General features: G+C 45.5%; 1 protein-coding gene across 2 annotated transcripts in view; it reads right to left on the bottom strand.

Annotated features, from left to right (window-relative positions):
* Window positions 1-21,408, bottom strand: part of Rsu1 (Ras suppressor protein 1) — a 171,380-nt gene that overhangs the window by 144,963 nt on the left and 5,009 nt on the right. The window lies entirely within an intron of this gene.

Below are 21,408 nucleotides of genomic sequence, written 5' to 3'. Positions count from 1 at the left end.
TATATATATTTCTTCTAACACTCTGTCTCTAAGCACATTCTTTTAATGCTGTTGAAATTTTTGTTTAAAGAGGTAAGAAAGAACAATTGCCAGCTTGCTCTGGCAGCAAGAACTGCCCCTAAGTATAACATTTTTAATGTCTGTTGTCATTCCATCAGTTATAGAAGGATTCAAAATACAATTCAAGAGCAAACCTTCATAGTCTGGTCCACTGAGACCAAGCCACTAACCCATAAACTTAGGGAATATGGGGATAGGGGAGGTCCTACATGACCATCCAAACCAAGATCATGGTCAAGTGTAATGTCAGCTCCCATTCAACAAGCACCCCATTTATTTGCAAGAAAACTTTGAATCCACAGTGCACGGCACTGCCAACCCTTCTCAGTGTTCTTCAGTCTCAGAATATCCCCTGTCCCTGGCTTCCATGGCCTTGGTGACATTTTTCATTATGTCCTTGCTATGGTTCCAGTGAGCTCCTGGCTTTGGGGTGGAGGTATTCAGTATAACACACGCTTCCTCCATAATGTACAACTTTCAGAAGAGGGCCAGACAGGCTGATGAGTTCGCACAGCCTTGGACTTGAGTCTCCAGAACTGTGAGTCAAAAGAAACTTGGTTCGATTTCCTAAGCATCCCTCATCAGGTGACAAGGCAAAGCACTTGTGGGTCAGCCCCTTGCCTGGACTCTCCCATCCACTGGTTCTCATAAGTTTGGCTACGTTTCTCTGAGAGGTGCATGGCACCAATGCATTCTCACTGCGCCCTACCCAGCAGTCTGTGTGACATTGCCCTATAACTTAGGATCTTCCTGTGACCACAGGTCCCACCATCAATTTAGCCCATTGTCTCTAGTAAGCATGTGGAGGAGAAAGGCTAAACAAAACTACACCCATGCTCTGTTCCTCGCCCGACTTTAAACTTGCTTGTTTTTCAGTTCCCAACTGAGGCACATGTCCCTCCCACAAGCAACTTGGTAAAGACTACTGTGACTACTAAAAAATCTAAAACTTTTTGCATGATTTTCATTAAGTATTTATTAGACAGCAATGGTCTAAATCCCTGAAAGTGTCTCCTAGAATGCCAGGGCACAGATCTATAGCTCCAGCGTTTACATGGCCATGACTAGTCAGTCAAACGTGAAAGGCAATGAACATGCTTACCCAGGCTCTCATGGAACTAAAACTCCTCCCTCACACCCCCTTGTTGGTTGCACAAATGTGCGCTATACAACTGAACAGCCACCCTGATTGGCTGTACCAGGTCAGAATAGACTTAGACACTGAGCTTGCTTTCTCCCGCTGATCCACATAGCCCATGCCTAAGTCCTAAAGGGGAATAGGGCCGGTAGTGGTGGTGCACGCCGGTAGGATTTGCTGAAGGAGGCAGAGGCAGGAGGATCACGAGTTCGAGGCCAGCCTGGGCTAAAGGGGAATAGGCTCTGGAGACAAGACATGCACATCTCTATGACAAACCTTCTTCTCCCACCTCTCTCAGCCTGGCTCCCTCCTCACTAGTCTCAGATGCTGGCCCACCAGATGCCCTATCACTGTGTGGATTAAGATACACCACTCTGTAAGGTTGTCTTCTTGCCCACTCCTGCACCACACGCCATCCAAGGTCATCCCTGAACGTTCTGTTCCACTTCCATTTAATGATTTTGGAACCACAGGGGAGGAAAGGGAGAGCAAGGCGAATCGGAGCACTCTGTGGTTTGTAAGAGGAATCATCATGGTGGCCCCATGTGACATCAGAGAGCTCGGACGCTGTGGAAACCCTCACACATTTACTGGTAAGAGTTCAGATTTTCTTGTCTACTAGATGAAGTAGTCCTCTGTTTCAGAGGTAGAAGTCTGACATGACAAGAATCTCCAAAAATCCCCCTGCACCACACAAGTCTCACAGATGAATCTGTTAAGATTATGTTTCGCTTCCTGTTGAGACAAAATGACAAATGGCAGGGATTGCAGCTGCACAGGGGCATCTCCAGCACACACACAAGCAGTCCAGAGATTGCAGCTGCACAGGAGCATCTCCAGTACACACAAAGGCAGTCCAGAGATTGCAGCTGCACAGGAGCATCTCCAGTACACACACAAGCAGTCCGGAGGTCCCTTGGGTGTCCAAGCTTTGTTTTCATCTCGAGTGGGCCAAATGTCTTTTCACATGCACGTGTTGACATGCTAATCCCCAAAAGTATTTGGAGGTGGGGCCTTTAGCAATTAGGCCATGAGGGTGGAGCCTCCATCAGTCAGCACCTTCAGACAAGAAACAAAAGAGAGATGACCTCTCCACATTCCTGCTGCCATCCCCAGCCAGTGAGGACCAGGCAAGATTGTGACCCTCTTGGAGGGGATCTCACCAGGCACCAAAACTGTTGGCACCTGATCCATCAACATGCCAGCTTTCAGGACCGTGAAGGGTTTAAGCCACCCAGCCTATGGCGTATTTCTTTTAATAACCCAAACTCCGAGAAAAACATCATGATACCAGTTGACTAAATGAGGTCGGCCATCACACTTCCATTCCTCCTAGGAAGAGGGAAGAGAAAGCAAGTCTTCCAGGATCTTTTGAAAACCTGCACATGGTCTACCCATTCACAGGCTTTCCGTATACAGGCTACCTACTGCAGGACAGGCTGGACATACAGCCTGTATTGCAAGCAACTGCTAATTAGCCAAAGGGGAAAAAAAGTTGAGGTTTTACTACCAAGAAAGAGCAAACTAAATCTAGCAGATAAATAGCAGTCTCTCATGCTGACATCTGGATGTCACAGGAATCAATTCTGATTACAAAAGAAAATTGATAATTTTCCTATCTCCTTCTGCCCTAATTTTTCCTCAGATATCAACAAGTAACTAATTAGAAAGGGAAAAAAACCAATCTGTTCTTCTTAATGATGGGCAAAGTTGACAGTGACAGATTTAATTGGGAGAAGCCAACTCTTTTCAATCATTTCATCCTGCTCGTCCAACCATCACTGAGCAGGCGAGAAGGCACCGGAGCTGAAAAGTTGAGCTGTCTCTTTAATCATACGTTGTTGTTCCTCCTGACCGCACCACGAGAATGTATTTTTCTTTCTCACTATTGTTACAGGGCTCCAAGCCAAAGTAGGTGAGAGGGAGAGAAACTAGAGCAGGAAAGAAAAAGTTTATAAAAGAGCTTTGAGGAAAATGTTTAGGGCAACAAAGGGCTGGAGGTTGAGTCTGCAGGGAAGGCAGTTAAGTCGGACAGGATCAAGAGAAACCCGCCAAGCCTATGACAGGAACAGACCAAGTGACAGGGACATATTCATCCAGCCAGCCACTCCCTGTCAGTTGGGAAAGGTGGCTTCATTGTGACTCTAATATGACAACTGTGCAGTTAGGAGGGAAGAAAAAGTTGGCCACAATAGAACGGGTTATTTCAGACTACAAAAGCCACCCTGTTAAACATGCCAAAGAAATGGAAACGGGCTGCACCCCCTGACCTGCTCCTGGTACCTCGCTGACCATAATCACACCCAGGGATGGTTTTCTGCTGCGTTAATAATACACTCTAAGGGTAGGCTCTGCTATTCATAAGCTCCACCAGAACACATTGTTAGCAAAATTCCAAAAGCAACATTCAAGTGTGATTGCCCCGGTATTTGTAGAGTCTGTATCAAAATTCAACTAAATGAATGAAAATGTGCCACAAGTTATGCGTTATGGTACCTTCACTATTCTTCCCCTTCAACCTCTTTAAGCTGTGTTACAGGGTAGGTATTGCAGCAAGCCTGGGAAGTCCTGAGTGAAGACATACTATTTGGCATGCGCACTGCCATGTCAAGGAGCCCAGCGCCTCAGCCTTTCCTGGGAGAGACTCAGAAGGACAGCAACGTCTCCCTCTGGTCCCAGTATGAATGTTGATAGTGGATGCAGAAAATGTCCATCATAGTTTTCTCCCCCTGGATGTTTACAGCCTGAAGACTGAGATTAACTAAGCCTGCCTCCTTGTTCAGCTCTACGTAATAAACATGCTGCCACTTCTCCATCAGAGAGCCCAGCCCACTCAGTCCCAGCTTCTCTCTCCCTGTGTGCCTATCACTTCTTCATTCCCTTTCACCCCCAGTCAAGTTTCCAAAACCCAAGCTCTGCAAGAATGTAGTAGAATATAATAGTTCGTTCATGTACTCCTGGCTGACTCAAGGGTGGAAACAAACGTATTCCAAGTTCCAAGCCAGCCTGGGAGACAGAGTGAGTTCCACAGTGAGATCCTGCACCAAAAAGGAACAAGATTGCTAGCTGGACATGGGATCAGAGAAAAACAAGAGTGGGAGCAAAATGGCTGGAGGGAGGCATTTGTGGGGAAGTGGGGACAGGCAGAGGCTGCTGGCACTGTGGGTATAACTATTCATTCTATAACTAAGAGAACAATTAAGAAAGTGCTGAGGAAATGGCTGGATCAATAATTTCACGAGAAAGACAAAGAAGGGTTCATTTGGGTACTTACTAGATATTTACTGACAGAACACCAGCCAACACACATAGTCCCTTACAAGTGGCACTGGCTGATTGCCCATCCTGGTTAGCCTGGGATGGTCTCAGATCACATCTGCTGCCCCAGGATAGTCACACGATGTAGGAACACAAGGCATGCTGGTAGAAGAGGCTCACACACTCAAGGGAAAGAAGGAGATCTGAAAAGATGAGCTATGCAGAAGATGCTCCTCATGGTGAGGTGAGAAACACCAAGAGATGCTCGAGTAGACAGACACCACATACTGGAGCTGGCTCTGGGGAACATGTGGAGACAGAGGCAGTGAGCATGAAGCTGCAGTGTGGGGAAGGTGCAGAAGCAGGAGGAGCTCAGCCCAGATTTCACTGGGCAAATTCAGGAACGAACAACTAACTAATCTCCTGGGAAGGAGCTAGAGAGATGGCTCAGATGGTAAAGCTCTTACGGCACAGCATGGGTACCCGAGTTTGGCACCCTAGCACCTATATGGTATGGGTCTGTAACTAATGGTATGGGTGGGATGGGGACAGGCAAAGCCCTCGTTCTCACCAGTAAGTGAGTCCCAGCTTTGGTAAGAGGCCCTGTCTCAACAAATAAGGTGATGATCTATAAATGGAGACACCAGACATCATCCTCTGTCCTCCAAAGCACACGTACATATGTGCAAGCACACAATAAACATGTACACATGTATAGGCCCCCAGACATATACATAACATCCTAGAAAAGAATCACTATTCCAAGAAAGTATCTATTGTTTAAACCAGGTTCCGTGTTCTTCCTTCTTTTTCAGCAAAAAACAGTCAACATGAGAAAAACAGTAACAAAAAATCAGCAGGTAAAGCCACCACAACTATGATGACATTGTAAAGTTATTTCCAAAGCAACCCCACAAATCACAGCCATGTGGAGCACTAAGAGCTGTCTCCAAGGCTTTCCGTGGGGAAACTGGGATGCAAATGATTCCTCTGGTGGCCCTTTACATATGGGAGGAAAGTTCTGGCTTCAGAGAATGACATTTACATCCAGAAATGACAGAAAAGCCTGCAAGGCTCGGGAACACACAAAGTGGCACAGAGCCTGAAGTGGTCACGAAGTCTGTCACTGGTCAGAACTGGCCTTGACTGATTTCCCAGTGAAAACTCCTGTCATTTCGGTCCCACTAACAGAATGTCAGCCATCAGTTAGTGTTGGAGGCTGTGTGCTAAATATAGCAAAAGCTTCTGGGAGGCATTGTTATCGTGAGAACACAAATGGCTTCCTGAATCTTGGTATCTTGGTGGCTCTTCTGGTAGAAAATGGAACACGACAGACCAATAACATACCTCCTCAGATATCCAACATGGTCACCTTACTGTACAACAAGGGACATTGTTTAAATTCTGCACAATTCTACTGTGAACAACAATATCATTTGCAGATGAGCACAGAGACCACCGTGTTAATACAAACCCACGCAAAGTTGTAAATTATTAAAGAAGAATTGCTTTGAACTTTGCATAAAAGATGATCCTAATACCATTTTGGTGTCCCAGTGGGTTAGGCAGCCTTAAGTAACCTTGGCTCAAAGACACCACAAGAACGTGGGCACTGACCAACTGCCAATATCAATGATGACCAGCTTGAGCTTTGCATCTCTGTGATGTGTGATTAAAATGCCTGCCTGTGTCACCCAGTGGAAGTTATTTCACCCCTGGTAGTAGAATCCAGACTCAGTCCTTCTTACGCATGCAGGTTCTGGCAATATATCAAAATGAAGACAGACAATAAAATGCCAGATACTGAGATATAACTCAAACATATTCATCAACACACTCAGAATCATAAAAACATTTGTTTTGTATTTCACTCATAATTTAAACCTTTAAACAAAAATCAATGTGGTGTGAAAGTTTTTCTTCATTTCACAGCTGATTTTTATGCAGGTTTGCAAACTGGTCAGTGTCTTTCTAATTCTGTTGCTACTTCATAACTTTTTAAAAAATTGTTTCTATTGAGCTATACATTTTCTCTGTTCCCTTCCCTTCCTCCCCTTTCCCTTTCTACACTTCCCATGACCCCACACTCCCAATTTACTCAGATCTTGTCTTTTTCTCCTTCCTGTGTAGGTCTATGTATGTCTCTCTTAGGATCCTCTTTGTTGTCTCTGTTCTCTGTGGTTGTGACCTGTGGTCTGGTTTTTCTTTGTTTTATTTATAAAAGTTACCTAGGAGTGAGTACATATTATTATATTTGTCTTTCTGGGTTATCTCATTCAATAGGGTTTTTTTTTTTTTTTCCTAGATCCATCCATTTGCCTACAAATTTCAAGATGTCATTATTTTCTTCTGCTGTGTGGTACTCCATTGTGTAAATGTACCACATTTTCTTTATCCATTCTTTGGGTGAGAGGCATCTAGGTTGTTTCCAGGTTCTGGCTATTACAAATAATGCTGCTACAAACATAGTTGAGCAAACGTCCTTGTGGTTTGATTAAGCATCCTTTGGGTATATACGCAAAAGTGGTATTACTAAGTCTTGAGGTAGACTGTTTCTAATTTTCTGAGACATTGCTACCCTGAAATCCAAAGAAGCTATACAAGTTTGCACTCCCACCAGCAATAGAGGAGCATTCGTTCCCCTTTCCCCAGATCATCTCCAGGTTACTATTTAATACAAAGTGTTTATCTACTCTAATTACCTCTTGTCCTTCATTCAACAGGAACACAGATTATAACAGATGACAACTGAGCAAAACGTGATGTGTCTTTCTGCCCTAGGGGCAAGAAAAACATCATGATCATGCCACTAACTGAAAGCTTGGGGTTTGCCAGAACTTCAAACAACTGGATTGTTCAGGGTCAGAACAGAACAAGGATGGAGAGGATGGGTGAGTTCTCCTCTTCTGGAGCTGGGGTATCCATCTCCCACTCTTACTCATGACAGCTTCTGACTGCTGAGCATTCAATCTCTATGGTTACATCACTGACCACTCCCCTTTCTCTGGGATTATGTCATTGACCACTCCCCTTTTTCTAGGATTATGCTACTGACCACTCCCCCTTCTCTGGGATTACGTCACTGACCACTCCCCTTTTTCTGGGATTACATCACTGACCACTCTCCTTTCTCTAGTTCTCAGTCCTTTGGTCCTAGTCTGGTTATTGCACCAATCTCTCTAGTTTTCCATCTTGTGGATGGCAGAAATGTGACTCTTCAGCCTCTGTAACCTCATGAGACAACTTTCATAATAAATCTCATCCTGAATCTGTACATGTCTGTATAAAACTGACCATTTCCGTATCCATAAAGGATAGAAGAGCCTGTCTATGAAAAGAGGAAAGATTAAAAGAAAAGATTAAAGAGTTTCAGTTAAGAAAAATCTTCAAGAACCAAAGTCAATATAATTCCACATCTGCCCTCCAACTTCAGTCTCCTCCTTTACTTCCTTTCCTCTGTGTTGCTTATTTGCATCAACTAACTTCCTTTTGGCGACAACTGCTGTATTTGTGTAACATAAACATATATTTTTAGAAACTATAGTTATTTTGCTGCTTAGTTTTCTTGTCAACTTGCCCCAAACTAGAGTCTCCTTGGAAGAAGGAACCTCAGTTTAAGAACTGTCTACATCAGCTGGTTTGTGGGCATGCCTGTGGAGCACGTTCCTTGATAACTAATGTTGGAGAACCCAGCTTACCCTGGGCAATACCATCCCGAGGCAGGTGGACTGAGCTGCAGAAAAAAGCAACCCGTAAGCAGCATCCCTCTGTGGTTTCAGCTTCCGGCTCCTGCTCAGAGTTCCTGCCTTGGCTTGCCTTGACGATGGATTGTATCCTATCAGAATAAATAACGTGTTTCCTGTCCTAGTTGCATTTGGTCATGGTGTTTATCACTGCCAAAAAAGCAACTGGAGCCTAAGGAATCTGTATCTTGGTCATTTTGTGTTGTTATAATCAAATGTCATGGACTTGGTAATTTAAAATAAATAAAAAAGGAGTATTAATCTTAAAAATAAGAGGAGGGGGCAACATAGGACGACTTTTAGGGAACAAAGGAAAGAGGAAAATGACATAATCATATTACAATCTCAATTTAAAAACATAACTTATTTCTGCAATCTAGAAAGTTCATGCTCAAAGGCCTAAATCGACATACAGATTGCTAACTGCACAATTTCATGGCAGGAAGCAGAAGGACAAGCGAGGGGAGGGCAAAGGAACAACAACCCCTCAGGAAGAATGGCACGCTCCCGAGACGGCACTGACCAACCCATGCAGACTCCAGAGCCTAGTCAACTCTTTAGAGGGCAGGTTTCCAACTCTTAGAAGCTGGGTGCAGCTGCTGGCACACAGACTTTGGGGGACACACTCAAAGAAATGTGAGAACACACGATCCATGGGCTGGGTATTTTTTCCCAAGAGCCCACAGAGCATCTGAATCAAAGCTGAGACTACATCCTGGCTTCGTGATTCTTAATCTTGAGTTTATTGTTTCTAAACTGGGAATATAATATTCACACTTGGTAAGAGCGTTCTTTATAAGATAGTAGAAAATCTTATCATAATAAAAATAGTATAAACCTGAAAGGAAAGAATCTATCTTGAAAAAAAAATATGAGAGTTACATAAAAGAACTGAACTGAAAACACATGACACAGACCCAAGCAATATGAGCTCAGCCTGTGTCCTATATGTCCTAAAGCTACGAGAGCCTGAGACAATCACTACGTCCCCCAGGAGCACAAATTCCTCGTGTTAAAAAGAAAGGCTGAATTAAAGTATTTGATTCTGCGACAGGAATGAATATTTGTACAGGACCCGTGATATCAATATGCTGTGTTGGGATGATAATAATACTGAATGCTTACCAAAGGTTCACAACATGGCAGGCACAGACCTCGGAATTTGAACTCACCTAGTCCTCAGAATAACCCTATACAGTAATGGTCCCATTAAGTACCTGCACCTCTCCCAGATTCAGAAGACAAGGAAAAGGAGACCAGGAGAAGTCAAGTGACTTGCTCATGGCTGCCGAGTTTGCAGGCGGAGAGAAGCTTTCTAAAACTATCCAAACAAGAAACTGGATGGTGTCCAACACTAGCTGCTGCTCCCAAATAAGCAACATACAAATGTGCCACTTACAGCACCCACAGTTCCCTCGACTGCTTGTCGTGCAAAGGATAGAGGAGTACATAGGTTCATTGGTGTGGCTCCTTGCTGAAGTGAAGCATCAACACCGTCAGGCTCAGTGCTTCTCGGCCCCTAGGGAACCTCACAGAGGAACGTGCTGCTGTTGCGTACATGGCGGCAGAGGTTCTGTCCTACCAGGTCTGATCTTGGCATTTCTATTCACTGGCTACCTGCCCTGGGCTAAAGCTCTGCCCGTACTTCAGCTTTTTCCTACACATCTCTCCTGAACCTGTCCATATTCCTCTGGCAAAGGCAAGCTGAGCCCCTCCACTCCCTGCATGGACAAAGAATCGGGAGATGGAATTTGACCTTCTAACATCACAAGAGCCTTGTGGTTCTCAGAGGAATGTCTGTAGAAGCAGAGCAATCCACAGTAGATGGACAGGAAGCAGAATAAGGCCCCAAGAAGCAGGGTCCAGGTAAAACCATCACGGGCAGAAACCCCAGTGACACATTTTCTCCAGCTAAGTACCACCTGCCATGGTTTCTGCTACCCACACAAAGAGCACCACCATCTTGGAAGCACATGCTTAAAAAGATGTACCTGAAGGGGAGAACGCACTAAACCCTAACAGTGCTCCTCAAAACTGACCGAGCCCACATGGGGCTGTCCTCTGATTTCTTTTGTACATGCATCTTTTCCTGCATCCCTGCTACAATCTGGCCCACCTGCCTGACCCCCTCAACACATAGAGATGTCACTCATGGTGTCTATAAACTCCCATCTCGGGTATTTGATTCTTTACCTTCTAACCCCTGACCATGCAAGCCTGTACATCCAAATCTTCAAAAGAGATAGGACTCAGCTTAACAGACACAAAAATCTAACAACGGATGGTGACGAGGATCTTGAGTGCCTGCTCCGCACAAGCTATTACAAATACACAAGCACATCAGCCTTCATCTGAGGAGAACCGTACTTTTCTCATCTCAACAAAGACGAAATCAAGTACAAAGACACAGGGTGAACCATGGAATGACTTCTGATCAACAGTAGAGATAACAAATGAACTATAAATGTTACAGTTGGAATATGAACTGTTCCACACAGGTTCACTTGTTCCAACATGTGGTCCCCAATGGCTGGCCTGCTTTGGAAGGCTGTGGAACTTAAAGCGGATGAATCCCTAGGACCAGATTTTCCTTGACTGGCTCCCCTACTTTTCTGAGCAGTGCTCTGATGTAACTGGCTTCTTCCTGTTGCTACTACCACAGACTCTCCTTCATGATGAAAAATTTCTAAAATCGTGAGCCAAAATACCTCTCCCACCTAAAGATGCTTCTGCCAGGTCCTCCGGGTACGGCAATGAAAAGTAATTAATTCAGACTTCTACTTGAAATTCACTTCTTCAGTCAACTCCACAGGCACTTGAAGAAACACAAAAAGAATCAATATAAAAGAAAATCTCATTTTCTCTATAGAGAGGCTAAGACTCTAAGTAGGAAGGCGCTCTCGTGAGCAGCAGAGAGGAGTAACCAGTGTCTTCTCCACCAAAACTCACTTTCCTCTCCACCCGCAGCAATGTTTTAGTGCTGGGTGTAGATACCAACACCAGCTCCCTCTCCTACTGCTGCTGGTGGGTGTGGTCTTGAGGATACTTTGATTTATGGATTTCAGATCTGGGAATCAATACATTTCTGATGTTCTAAGGAAGCACAAAGCTCGTGGTACATTGTTGCAGCAGCCACCGGAGTCTGATACAATTGGACTAAAAGAAAAATGTTAAAATCTCAGCATGTAGGGAAACAAAGAACAATGGCTCACACAGGGAATAAAATGGGATGTCATCAGGCTTTTGGACAGCCATAACTTTTGCCAGAAGAAAATGGGAAGGCATAGTTACAGTGTTTCAAGAAGCTGAGTATTGTATATAGTAAAACTGGCTTTCCAGGCAAAGGCACAGATCTGTGTTTACCATCAACATGCAAGGACTCTAGGAATCCTTCTAGATGAGTCTCCCAGATACATCAGAATAACTTGAGACATTGAGCATGGGACAGCACAAAACAGCACATCTGGGCCCTGCACAGTAACTCTGACCAAGAGAGACTGAGATGGGTAATCTAGGTCCCTTACAAACAGAGACACTCCACATTGCATCGGCTTGACAAGTCAGGATGACCAAGGGCCACCTGCCCCAAGCTGCACACGAAGGGACCTAGAAAGAAACCGAGGTCTCTACAGTATAACAGAGATGTTTATTGACTCCCGACACCTGCCTCTGACTCTGACAGGAAAGAAACATGTTTTCTTCAAGCCTTTATAGGTTTCTTGTCCACAAAGCACAGCCTGGACTCCAAGTAACTTATCTCACAGCCAATAGAGAAGAAAGCTCCCTGCAGAGAATCTGTGCTAATGAGTGGGTGAAGCAAAAGATTCCAGCCCCCAGAACTTAGGGCAAGGGTGTGGCGGGCGGCCAGCATTGAAGGGGGCCGTAGGGAGGGAAGGAAGTGATACAGGGCTTGCTGGGGTGGGGATGGGGAGACACAGGGCCTGCAGTAATGGGAAGTGACATAGGGCCTCCTCTTTGTGTGTGTGTGTGTGTGTGTGTGTGTGTGTGTGATGTAGACATACATGCACGCTCACACATACACAAATAAATGATTCCAATAAAACAAAGAAAATTCGAAGTCTACAAAAACTCAGTTTACAAACTCCAAAATAGAGGAAGGCGAGACCAAACAAAAGCCACAATATTGATGACATCAGTACGGGTGTGGTAAAGGAAAACCAAAACAGTAACCAGTCAGAGAATAGAGAACGCCATGCGAGCTGACTAAGTCCACTCAAAACTTGAGCCAATGACAGAAGAGCAGATCAAATGAGGAAGGGCTGCCCATTCCAAGATCAGCGCAAGGCCAGTGAGAGCTGAGGGCTGGGACAAGCTCAGCCCAGGACCTGGAAAATGACCACCAAGGGCTTCCTATCCAGACAGAGCCCAGAATCAAGAGTGGGCAAGGCAGAAAGTCCAGAGACGCAGGAGAGGGACAGTACAGGGGGAGGAGGGCTGAGCTGGTTCATCTATTCCTGAGCTGCTACGTTCTGAAAGACAACAGAAGGTGGAAACTTATAATAGTAAAACTAACTTGAAATATAAAAAAAGAAAAATGGAAATGAACACAAAGCCTATACATTCATTAAAATGAAATATAGGGCAGAATACAAAATCAGCATTTCTTGGGCAGGGTCCTGTACCGTATAGAACAGGTGTAAGCTGGGCATACATGACTGCATACACAGCTCTCTGCTTTCCAGCCCTGGACACCATGTGTTCATTGCGTCACTCGGACAGGGTAAATCTTCTTCCTTCAGTTGCTTTTATCAGGTATTTTACAACAATAGGGAAGGACGCGAAAACACTCCAGAGTGCACGGAAATTACTAAAGGGTATATTCTTGTCCAAAGAACTGAAGAACTAGAAGGGGCTTCCCGGCGTTAGTAGTCTGAGCTTGTTACAGTAACTGTGACAAATCTAGTCTGGACAGAAGCAAAACTTACTCTTCAACGCAAAGGCTGACATGGACACCACAGTCAGACCTTCATAGATAGCTCTTGGTCCGGGGTAGGGACTGCACTCTACAGTCTTAGTCCTTCCCTGGGTGATGCTGACGTACAGCCATGTTTGGAAGGCTCCTGTGTTGATCAGATGGATGGACCCCTCAGTGTGGCACTTCTCAGAGAGGGGTCTGAGATGTGAAAAGCTTGCTCAGAAAGGGGCAGTGTTCTAGAAAGTGCCTTCCTTGTTTGGCCTGGGTAGTGCCCTTTCAAAAACCCAGTGTACGCTAAGAGGGCTCAGTGCAGGTCGGCCACATACTTCTCAAATATTCCCCCTATTTTGGTGATTCCCACTTTGTATTTTCAAAAGCATATGGGCACACATTCCACCACCCAGCAATTTGCTCCTTGATATTTAACCAACAGAAGTGCACGCATATGTTCACCAAAACGTGTCTCCATATGCTCACGGCGGTGCTGTTTATAACAGCTCTACCTGGAGAATACCTGTGGCAGGTAGCTTTGTGTTACTGTGCATGAACACACTCCAGAACAGGTTGATGTGTGTTCACATTCTGGAGGTTTCGGTTCCTGACTGCTTGGCCCTTGTGGAGGTTTGAATAAGAAGGAGCCCCAAGAGGTATGGCCTTGTTGGAGGAAATATGTAAAGGAGGGTAGGGTGGGATGGGCAGGCAGGGGTGACTTTGAAGTTTCGAAAGCCCAAGCCAGGCTCAGTCTCTGGTACCCGGGGATGAGGATGTAACTCGCAAGTACTGCCCCAGTGCCATGAATACTGCCATTAACCTGCCATGATGATAATGGATTAAGTTCCTGACTGTGACAAGCCCCCAGTTACATGTTGTCCTTTATAAGGGTTCTTTGGTCATGGTATCTCTTCACAGTAACAGAAGAGTGGCTAAGACAGCCTGTTGCTTTCAGGCTGGAGCAAACCTGCTGAGTAAAAAAACAAGGAGAAAGGGCCACACACTAAAATCCCCTTAAAGGGGCATGCCACAGTGACTGGCTCTCACAAAGTCTCCTTGCATCTTAAAGTCTCTACCACCCACCAAAAGCACCAGGACAGGAATTAAACCTTTTATAAACATTTCAAATCCAAACCAAAGCACTTCAGTGGTGGGCTGGTTGAACTTACTGTGTCTACAACCAGCTGCATACGAATGATGAGCATACAGGCAAGCACACGCTGAAGCCCGTACTGCACCATGCTCTTTCGCTTTGTCCCCCACCCCCCAATGGTTTACATGAGAAAACAGGCGGCATTCATCTCTGCTTCTAAGGCTGGGAGAACAGTCTTCCCTGAAGGGATGACGAGTGGGAGCGCCCCTGGGATGCCGCCAGCGTGAGCGCTGGAATTCTACTGCCCTGGATGCAGAGCACGACGTCTTTAACCAGGTGCTCATGGGGGCGTCTTTGAGAAGGCATGTGCAAATCGGAAAGAGCTCCGATTCCCTCAGCTCAAAAGATACAAACACGGGTAGGTCAGCAGCCACGAATGCACTCCTAAACAGATAGGAAACCACTAGCCCATCCAGGCAGGAACAGCGCGGTGTCAGGCATTACGTTCACGTGCTCATTAGTCGTTTATCTTTGCCTCCTCCACAGGGTTTGTACGGAACTCGTCAGGAAAGCTCAGAGGAAGCCAAGACTGTGGCTCCTAAATTCTGGGGGCCTGGATTCAAACACTTCTACCACAGCCCTGGCATTGCTTAGGCTCCCTGCGCGTGTTTCTCCAGCCATTAACTGGATCAGCATCATTACAGGGACCATGAGTTTAAAAAGTAATTGGCAAGAGAGTTTGCACAGTGGTCCATGATGAATGTGAACATGTGTCAACACACTCTACCTGTACAGGGTACCAATGGTATACCCGCCCTGCCCCTACCCTAAACTACCTGTACAGGGTACCAATGGTATACCCGCCCCCCACCATAAACTTCTCCAGCCCACAGGCTCGGCTGCCCTTCCCTATATAACCCTGCTACTTGGGTTAACTGGTCCTTTCATCTATGCTCTAGGGGGTCTCTTGGCCCAGGCTTCCCCTCTTGGCTGGCAGTTGCTCTCCCCTCTCCCATTTCCCTCCTTTCCTCCCAAGGCTCAGAGTCACGTACGCTCTCGACTCTCCCAGAAATCAAATGCCCTTTCCAATGAGACACACGGTCTGATGATACATACCACTCATTTGACCCTGTTCATTTTTAATATTAAAAGCTATTCTGACTCCAAAGAACACAAAGAAGCATGTGGGAACAGAAAGATCTTCGAGAGCAGTGGTTCTCGACTTTCCTAATGCTGAGACCCTTCAATACACATCCTCATGTTGTGGTGACCCCCAACTATAAAATTGTTTTCATTGCTACGTCATAACTGTAATTTTGCTACTGTTTTGAATTGCAATGTAAATATCTGTGTTTTCTGATGGCCTCAGGTGACCCCTGTGAAGGGGATGTTTAACTCAAAGCAGTCACAAACCACTGTTGAAGAGCTACAGGCCATTACAACTCTGTCATTCTGGCTTACTCTGTCCCACAGGAGCCAGAGTCTCCCAGAACAGTCTTTTCTAGCCCCTCAGTGTATAGAATGCCACAAGCTAATGCTCTAAGTTTGAAGCCAGGGGAAAAATATGAATTAAGATATACAACAGAAAAAGCTATCACACAATAAATGATTAAAGAAACAGTACATCTCACATGTGGTCATCAGACTCGGTGCGGACTGATGGTTTCTCAGGAAATCTCAAAGCAAGGAACAGGCCAGCTGGCCCTGCTCAGTTAGTGATTACACCACTTCTGGGTCTTCTCCAGCACGGCATTCTGCAACCACTGTGCAAAACCAGGGGCTGAGCTGGCCGGAGGCACACATTGTAGAAGCCTAACACGGTGTTTGAAGGAACCATGAAATGGAGCCAAGCATGGAGAGGCAGGCCCTTAATCCATCTCTCAGGAGGCTAAGGCAGAGCACAGTGAAGCTCAAGGCCTATCTGGTGACAGTAAGTCCAAGCCTCCTGGCTACTGAGAATTACGTGACCATGGCTATAGCACGGTAGCAGACTACCTACTCAGCATGCAGGAGGCCCCTGGTTCAGTTACCAATAACCCTAATCCCCTCCCCACAACACACAAAAGTATACTTTTTGAGAAAGAAAGAACATAAAGTTGGGTAGGTAGATGGACAGATCTAAGTGTAATTGGGGCAGGGGAGAGACCATGATCAAAACATATAGTACGAAAACTTTGAAAAAATAAAATAACCCAAAGAAAACTGAAGTTGAACACCCTGAAAGGCAGGGCAGGAAAACAATCTAACACAGGACTAAGGAGCAATGCTTCGATTCCACACTTACTACCTCAGCCAGACTGCAGCCCCTCCCATCTCCAGAAGGCTGGTAAAGACCATGTGCACACAATGGTGTCAGGAAAACAAGAACACTCAAGGGCATTTCAGAGAGACTCTCCACTGCAGACGGTAGGGATGGCATCATGTGCTCCAAATTCCTGCGTAGGCCTGGACCTCGAAGTCTCTCAAAGAAGACTCTGCAGAGAGCATCTTTACAGAGTTATGTGAGTTAAAATGCAGAGGTTGGATGGCCCTGATCCAAGCTGACCACTGTCCTCAAGAGAAGAGGAAGACAGGCAGACACCAGGAGTGCACACGGTCAGAGGAAAGTCCGTCTGAGGACGGAGGCAGAAAACAGGCACCTGCAAGCCACGCAGAGATGCCAGGCAGAGATGCTTCACAGCAATGAATCCCACTAACGTCTCAGCTTGGACTTCCTAAGGGAACCTGCATCTCTGTTGTTTGAGGAACTCAGTCTTTGGCATTTTGTTATGGTAGCATTTTTCTTTTTTACTTTTCCAACACTCTAAATATAAATCACTGTTTTCCATGATTACACACACACGCACACACACACACACACACACACACACACACACACACACGCTGGAGAGTCTACTGGATCGTACACTCAGGAGCATGTTGGGAGGAGGCTTGAAGCCTGGTGAAGATGTTTCCGACCGCAATCTTACCATGGGTGAGATTCCCCTCACCTGTGAGGTGAAGCAGGTGATGCCCCATTAGGTGGTACGAAAAGGAGAGGTGAGAGGCTTACAAAGCAACCAGGAAGGCAGCAGCAGGGATCAACGAGACACTGCCTTCTCTAAGCAGCTCAACACTGACCCCTGCTGGTCAAACTGTGACATAGCCAGACCATTCCTCAGCCACTACCTCTTTGGCTTTGAAAAATCGAAAAACTGTGCCAATTCCCTACCCAAAAATGCAGGAGGCCTTTTTCAGCCATGAAGTCACCGCCAGCATTTATGGTGTCTTAGCAGATCTCACATACAGAGACAAGGCTTTCTTTCAGGAAAATATAAAGACGAATCAAAGGTTATTTCAAGGCGTTATTCACGCCAACTCTCACACTGATCCACATTCTCCTAACAGCCGGTGCAACGGCACAGCAGTGAGAGGCATGGTTTTTACGGGGAAATCTGCTTTATTATCCAATACCACTCTGTACAGTCTTGATATAGTAAATATTAATGTATCACGGGATAAAGATTCAATATAAAGGAAATCCCTGAGAGCAGTGCCCAGCATGAAGACACATTCAAGTCAGCAGCTGCTACTCGATACAGGCATTTTAATAGTTGAAAACTTGTCAGGTTTTTAAGGTGCATTTGTGATTTTCAACACAACCTGAGCCACAAACATATCACAGCTGAAGTCCTGTGGACAGCCTCCCTGCCCCCATCCGTTCCTGGGCCATCACTTTCTACTTTTGTCTACTTTCTACTCTGAACTTGCCAGTGCGAGGACACAGCTGCTTCTGACTAAGGCACACAGGACACAGCTGTCCGACTCCCCGGGATTTTGAATACGGTGAGGAAGGGGACAGAGAGTGTCAGGGTGGTGAGAAACTGAGACCACTGAGCAAAAAACACGGCAAACATGCCATCCCTTACACTTCCGGGTTATAAACATTGCTGTAAATTTTTATACAATCACAGGACAACTATAAAATAACAGCGTGGGATAACGAGATGGCCCTGTGGATAACAGTCCTTGCTCCCACGTCTGAGGATCTGAGTTCAATCCCGGGACTCGCGTGAGATGATGAGATGGCTCTGCGGATAACAGCCCTTGCCCCATGTCTGAGGACCTGAGTTCAGTCCCCGGGACTCGTGTGGTAGGAAGTGAGACCCAACTCCAGCAAACTGTCGTGTAGCACACATGCTGTAGCAAATACACAAATATACACAATACATACATAACGAAAATAAATTTCTAAATGTGGGGCATTCACAGGACTTTAGCTGCGATGTGTTTGTGGCTCAGGTTCGGTTGAGAATCATATGTCACGTAGCAGCAGCTACTGACTAAATGCATTTTCATGTTGGGCACTACTCTTAAGGATTCCCTTTATACAGACTGGGGAAATAGGCTGAGTAGATACAAAGTGTCTACTGGGCACTCTGCAGGCCCTTGGAAAGAAAGACTAAATATTCCCAGTTTATATACGAGGAAGATGAGGCTTGGAGCAGACAGTTGATTTGTCTGTTTACTAGATTTTCACCTTGGGTGCCACAGCTAGGCATGGCAGCATATGGGGAGGCTGAAGCAGAGGGATCACAAACTCAAATCTAGCCTGGGCTGCGTAGACAATCTATTCACACACACAAAAAAAAATGTCTCTGCCAATTGGAGCCCAAGTATCAAACACTTAATAGAAAACGCCATTACCGGTCCAGTCATACCAAAAACGACACATCTTCTCTTTAGCCTCATTCCTCATCTTAATAAAATGCTTATAGAATTTAATGGATGTGTATAAACTATTTTAACATATATATTAAAACTCCAAACAAAACAGAATAAACCATTTAGAAGTTCTATCTTGTCCTGATAGTTGCAAACTATCCCCTCTAGAAGCTCTGAGAGAAACCTCTCTGGAGGGCCACGGCTGCCGCTCATCTTCCCTGATTTACTGTCTGCTGCAATGCCTCAAAATCCCTTCACTAAGTCTAAAACAACCTCAAGAAAAGAACCCAATTTTAAAAATGGGCAACAGAACTAAGCAGAGAATTCTCAAAAGAAAAAAACACAAATAGCTAAGAAATGTTTAAAGAAATATTCAACATCCTTATTCACCAGGGAGATGCAAATTAAAACTGCTTTGGGATTTCATCTTACATCAGTCAAAATGGCCAAGATCAATAAAACAAGTGATAACACACGCTGGGTAAGGACACAAAGAAGAGGGAACACTTACTCATCTACAGTGGGCAAGCAAACCTGTGCAGCCACTATGGACTATGCGAACCCGTGTGCTGGCTCCTCAGAAATCTGTAGATCAACTTCAAGATCCAGCTCTACCACTCTTGGGCATATACCCAACACATTCTATATGCTACTACAGACATATTTGCTCATCCACGTTCATTGCTGCTCTGAACATAATAGCCAGAGTAGCCTAGCTATCAATCGACTGATGAACAGATAATGAAAATGTGGTACAATTACACAATGAAATACTAGTCAGCTGTTTAAAGAACAGAATTATGAAATTCCCATCTAATTGAGCAAAGCTATAAAAAAAGCATCCTGAGTGAGGAAACTAAGAATAGAAAGATATTGTAAGTTCTTTATGTGTGGATGTTTGCTTTCGGGTCTTTGATATGTGTGCTGTAATCCATACCATATACCCACAGCGGTTAGGTACCTACTAAGGGACTGGCGGTGGGGGGGGGCGGTGGGGGTGAGAGGATCTCCCCCCAAAAAGGAAAGAGAACATATTGTTAAGGAAAGATGGGAGAGAGAGGGACTAGAGCAGAGTATGAAGTGAGGAGGAAGATGGAAGGGAGGGAAGGAATATGGGGAGGGACACTATCACTAAGGGCCATTATACTATAGGACTTCCTAAAACATAGACAAATGTAAAGAAAATAAGTGGAATAGCCAAAGAATGGAAGACAATGCCCTAACTAGAAACCTTAGACCACCAGGCGAAGCTTCCGGTGTCAGGAATGGATTATATCTGAGTCTTTGTCAGGGGCCCCATGTAAACCCACAGATATCTTAGGCTACTGCCGAGGCTATGGGTTGCTCTCCACGAACTGATGGCAAGACCCTATTGCTAAAAAGAGTCCTCCATATCTACCTCATTAAATATGGAGAAGGTGCGCTGGTGTCTGTTCAGACCCTTCACCCCTACTGGTAAGTGCTCACGGTCCTGGAAGGTGCTCAGCACACCACCAGAGGAGGAAGGCAAACATCAGTCCAGCTGCAAACGCTGCAGCCTACAGCGGAGACTTGCCTAGGAGTTAGGCTGGTGTGATACCAGCACAAAGAGTTGAAGTTAAGGCCCATGAGATGGGTGGCCAAGAATCTGAGACTGAATAGGCCATTGGTCCAAGGAAAACCAAATACCAGAGTTCTGCTAAAAGAACAGACAATACAATGGCTCCTGGTGACACTCTGCCACACCCAAAGATCAGCTCCTTGCTCAGTCATCATCAGAGAATCTTCCTCTTGCAGTAGATGGGAGCTAACACAAAGTCCCACACTGGACAATGCGCCATCAGGGAGCGATGCTGTAGCACTCAGGCCTGAGTGTGATGTCCTCCTCTAACCTCTCCTCTCAGGGCTCTGGGGGGCCAGGCAGAAGAGCAGGCAGAAAAATTGTAAGGTCCCAAGTGGGTGGAGGACTCCAGGGCCACGGTGCCCTCCAGACACAGCAGGACTGACACACAGAAACCCACAGAGACCGTGGCAGCCTGCACAGGGTCAGCACAGGTTCAAGCCACATGAGGTCCCAGTACTGAGAGAGGGCAGGGACACACGCTCCCCCTTCTAAGCAAGAAGTTATCTTCAACTTACACTTGCTTGCAAAGGAAGGCTTCATTTTCTCCAGTGGTTTCTCAGTGGGTAGATTAACCACACTTCAGAGGAGGCCCGTGTCCAGGAAGATCTGGCCATGATGCATGAGTTTCTGGGTTCTTGTTAGATTTATTTTGTTTTGAATGCTAATTATTTGAGAGAGGGGGGGGGGATTGGGTGAACAGGAAGGGGGAGGGAGTGGAAGAGGGAAAAGCACAATACTGAACATACTGTATGAAAAAAAGAAAAAAGAAAAACTTTCCAAACAAAAATGTTACCAAAAAGCAGTAACATTCTTCACTTCATAAACTTTCCCCTAGTATTACACTAAACAGAGGAGCACAGAGGAGACTCTTCAGCAAGCTGG

Source organism: Alexandromys fortis, unplaced genomic scaffold (assembly GCF_014885135.2).
Source record: "Alexandromys fortis isolate MF-2015 unplaced genomic scaffold, M_Fortis_MF-2015_v1.1 scaffold_52, whole genome shotgun sequence".
NCBI classification, from domain to species: domain Eukaryota; kingdom Metazoa; phylum Chordata; class Mammalia; order Rodentia; family Cricetidae; genus Alexandromys; species Alexandromys fortis.
This window is presented reverse-complemented; position numbering and strand designations above follow the sequence as displayed.